The sequence below is a fragment of the Orycteropus afer genome, unplaced genomic scaffold, assembly GCF_000298275.1.
Source record: "Orycteropus afer afer isolate SDZICR_OR568_19922 unplaced genomic scaffold, OryAfe1.0 scaffold00117, whole genome shotgun sequence".
NCBI lineage: Eukaryota > Metazoa > Chordata > Mammalia > Tubulidentata > Orycteropodidae > Orycteropus > Orycteropus afer.
In genome coordinates, this window is record NW_006921704.1 from 2,511,771 (window position 1) to 2,516,550 (window position 4,780).

Below are 4,780 nucleotides of genomic sequence, written 5' to 3' on the forward strand. Positions count from 1 at the left end.
AACAAACCTGTCCTGGAAGAAGTGCAGCCTGAATGCTCCTTGGAAGTGAGAATGGGCAGACTTCATCTCACCTACTGTGGTCATATTGTCAGAAGGGAAAATTCTCTGGAGAAGGATATCATGCTTAGTAAAGTAAACAGTCAACTAAAAAGGGAAAGACCTTCAATGATTTGGATTGACACAGTGGCTGCAACAGTAGGCTCAAGAACAGCAAGGATTGTGATGATGGCACATGAATAGACCCTGTTTTGTTCTATTGTAAATAGGGTTGCTATGAGTGGGAACTGACTTGATGGCACCTAATAACAACAACAAATATATAATACATACACAGACATACATATATGTGTGTATATATATGTATATACACACACACACAAGTGTGTGTACATGAACACACACATGTATTTTGGTTGTTGTTGCAAAATTATATACAACAATGCATTTACATAAACTCTTTTTTTTTTTCATATGTGTGTATTACAACCTAGTGGCATCAGTTGTTTTTTTAAGCTGTTCACAATTCTCCCATATTCTTTTTCATCACCATAAGTAAAAAGTAATTACTGTATATAGATTGAATTCCTCCTACCTCCCCACTGGTAACTACCAATAAGCATTGGTTTATACACACACACACACACATACATATATATATATATACACACACACACATTTTTGGTATAGACACACATGGTTATTCTTGTCATTTTATGAAAGTGAGAGCATAGAAAATTTTTCCTTTTGTGATTGACTCATTGTGCTCAGCATAATGTCCTCTAGGTGCATCCATGTTCCAAGATGGTTTGGCAATTCATCATTCTTTTTGGTATGTAGAATTCTGTCAAATGTATGTGCCACATTTTGTTTACCCATTTATCCATTGATGGCATTTACTTTCATTTTTGGCTATTGTGAATACTGCTGAAATGAACATAGGTGTGAGCCCCTTGAGCCCTTGAGGTGTCCTTTAAAGGACTGGGTTGGGGCAGAAGGTCTCTTGCGTTTAAAAGCAGTATTAACACAGAGATGCATCAACTCATGTTTACACAGTTGGGTTGATGTTTGCTACTCAGTTTTTTTTTTCTTTCCCATTTTTAATTAATATAATTTACATACAATAAAATTAATAGTTTAATGTACAGTTTTGTGAGTTCACAAATACTTAGGACTGTGTAAAATGATTGTGTAAATAGAACCATAGTCAAGCTATAGAAGAGTTACAGAACATCACCCAGAAAAATTCCTCTGTGCTCCTGTAGAGTCAACCTCTCTCCTAGGCCCATTTTCTACCAACCACTGATTTCTTTTCTTCCCATACAGTTTTGCCTTTTCTAGAATGTCATCTGAATCAAATCATACAGTATGTAGCTAGCCTTTTTTTTCTTTTAATTTTTATTGTGATTTGGGTGAAAGTTTACAGAGCAAATTTGTTTTCCATACAGCAGTTCATACACATTTTGTTTCATGACATTGACTGCAGTTGCCCACAATGTAACAGCTCTCTTCCCACTTGCTCTCCATAGTTACCTCTCCCTTGTGTCCTTCCCTCCTATGGAAACACAGCCCTTCTGTTCTCCCACCATTGATAGTTCCAAGTAGTGTATCTATCTGATGTAAATGTTCACCTCGTATGCCTGTCTATTGTTTGGCTGGAAGCCACAGGAGTGAGTTCAGTTCTAGATCTGAAGGGTGACTAGAGGCCATAGTCTCAGGGGTCTTACCAGGCTGTATCAGACCAGCAAACCTGGTCTTTTTTTGTTGTTGTTTACGATTTTGAGCTTTTTTCCACATTGTTCTTTCACTCTATCCAGGGTCTTTCCTCTGCATTGATCCATCTCTGAGTGATTGACAGTTGTAATCAGACAGCATCTAGTTCTTCTGGTCTCATAGTCGTATAGGCTGAGGATCACATGGTCTACCAGTCCCTTGGACTAATTGTTTCCATGTGTCTTTAGTTTTCTTCATTCTTCTTTGTTCTGGATGAGGAGAGACCCATTGTTGCATCTAGATGGTCACTTGCAAGCTTTTAGGACCCCAGTCGATATTCAGCAAAGTAGGATGTAGAACAATGTTTTTGTGTAGTTATGCCAGTTGAGTTTGATGTCCCCTGTGACTATGGTCCGAGTCCACAGGTCCTACTGCTTGCTCCCTCTGGGTAGCTGGCTGTGGTGTAGCCTTTTGAATTCGATTTCTTCCTTAGCATAATGAATTTAAACTTCATCCTTGCTATTTTGTGTATCTATAGTTCATTACTTTTTTTGAAAAATTGCGATGTGGGTAAAAGTTGAGAGAGCAAATTCATTTTCCATACCACAGTTCATAAACATTTTGTTTCATGACATTGATTGCAATCCCCATTATTTAACAGCTCTCTTCCTACTTCTCCCTGTGTCCTTCTTTCCTATGCATTCCTGCCCTCTGAGTTCTCTCCCTGTGTAAATGCTGCCCTTCCGATCTCCCCATGGTTGATTGTTCTAAGAAGTCTACCTCCCTAGTCGAATTATTCATCTCCTAGTCCTGTCTATTGTTTGGCTGAAAGTTAAGCCACAGGAGTGAGTTGAATTATAGGCCTGAAGAGTGACTAGGGGCCATAGTCTCATGGGTTTCACCAGTCTTTCTCAGACCACTAAGCCTGGTCTTTTTTTTATGATTTTAAGTTTTGTTCCACATTTTTCTCCCACTTTGTACAGGATCTGTTTTGATCCTTTTCTCAGTGATTAACAGTGGTTGTGGGACACTATCTAGTTCTTCTAATCTCAGGGTCATGTAGGCTGAGGTTTGCATGGTCCGTTAGTCCCTTGGATTAATTGTTCCCATACATATTTGATTTTCTTCATTCTTCTTCCCTCTAGACAAGGAGAGACCAATTGTTGCATTTTAAATGGCTCCTTGCAAGCTTTTAAGACTCCAGTTGCTACTTACCAAGTTAGGATGTAGAAAAATGTTTTTGTGTAGTATGTTAAGTCAATTGAACTTGATGTCCCCCATGACCAAGGTCCCTAGCCTGTGGGCCCAATAACTCACTCCCTCAGGGTGCTTGGCTGTGGCTAAGAAGTTATCATAGCCTTGTTCCATTAGCTCTATTATATATATGGATGTTCTAACAGGACATACAAATATGTATGTAGAAATACTGTCTGCTAAACTTATATATGGCCATGAGTATATTCCCTTTTACCTAGATATACTTGATCATTTAGTCTGTCTACCTATGTATCCACCTGTAGATTAATGCTTGTTATTACTGATAGTGCAGTGTTGTGTATGTGAAAGTGTTTATCTTTGTTGTCTGTCCTCTTGTGCACCTCTCTGTGTCTGCTTTGTCCTTAGTGTTATTGTATTGGTCACTCGCTACTCAGTTTTTTAAAAGTAAATAATATATGTCTAGCAATGTATAGGGAGCTCTGGTAGCATAGTGGCTAAGGCACTTGACTGCTAGCCAGAAGGTTGGCGGTTCAAACCCACCAGCCACTCCTCGAAACGAAGATGGGGCAATCTACTTCTGTAGTGATACTGCCTCGGAAACCCAAGGAGGGGTCGCTATGGGTCGAGTCCAACTCGACGGCACATAACAACAACAACAACAGCAATGTATAAGGAAACTATAAGGAAAAGCAAGGGAATGATTAACCCAAAACTTAGCACAACAACTCCCACTAGTAGGATGCAGAGGGATGTGATTGTGGATACAGAGGGAATGCCTAAAATGCTGGAATAGTTATGTTTCTTATCCTGAGTGGTTGTTATAAATCAATAACCAAACTCACTGCCATCGAGTCAGATCCAACTCATAGTGACCCCTCCTTGGGTTTCCGAGGCAGTATCACTATGGAAGTAGATTGCCCAACCTTCCTTCTGAAGAGTGGCTGGTGGGTTTGAACCGCCAGTCTTCTGGTTAGCAGTCAAATACCTTAGGCACTATGCCACCAGACCTCCTGAGTGGTTGTTATACAAATGTTTATTTTATTATTGTACTTTAAATTGTTAGTGTATATTTTAAACACTTATCTATATAGATGATATTATTATAACTAAAGGATAGTAGGTAGATGATCAAAACAGAAGGGCAGAAATTACATGTATTATCTGATTCATTATCTATTAATTATTTCCTTATATATTCTCACTTTGGCTATCTCTAATCTTTGTTTTAGGAGCTTGGTAGCATAGTGCCTAAGGCACTTGGCTGCTAATCAGAAGGCTGGCGGTTCAAACCCACCAGCCACTCCTTGGAAGGCAGGTTGGGCAATCTACTTCCATAGTGATATCACCTCAGAAACCCAAGGATGGATTGCTATGAGTCAGGTCCAACTTGATGGCAAACAACAACAACAAAAACAACAAATCTTTGTTTTACTTTTTCTATAAGGCCTGATAATGTTTAATGATAGATATTATGCTAACCACTCTCCCAATTGCCTGTTGTTGTGTGCCATAGAGTCAATTTTTGATTCATAGTGCCCTATGACTTCCCTTTATGGTTTTTAAGAGCTTAGTGGTTAAGCGATCAGCTGCTACCTAAAAGTTCGGAGCCTTGAACCCCCCAGCCAATCTGCAGGAGAAAGATGTGGCAGTCTGCTTCCATTACATTGCAGCCTTGGAAACCCTATGTAATGGATCAGTTCTGTGTTACAGGGTCACTGTGAGTCAGAATCAACTTCATGGGAATGGATTTGGTTTTGGTTTTTGGAAACTCCAGGTCACAGTTTCAGTTGGAATGTCAACCTTTCATTCAGCAGCTGATTGATTGCTTAACCATTGTGCCAGCAGGGCTCCT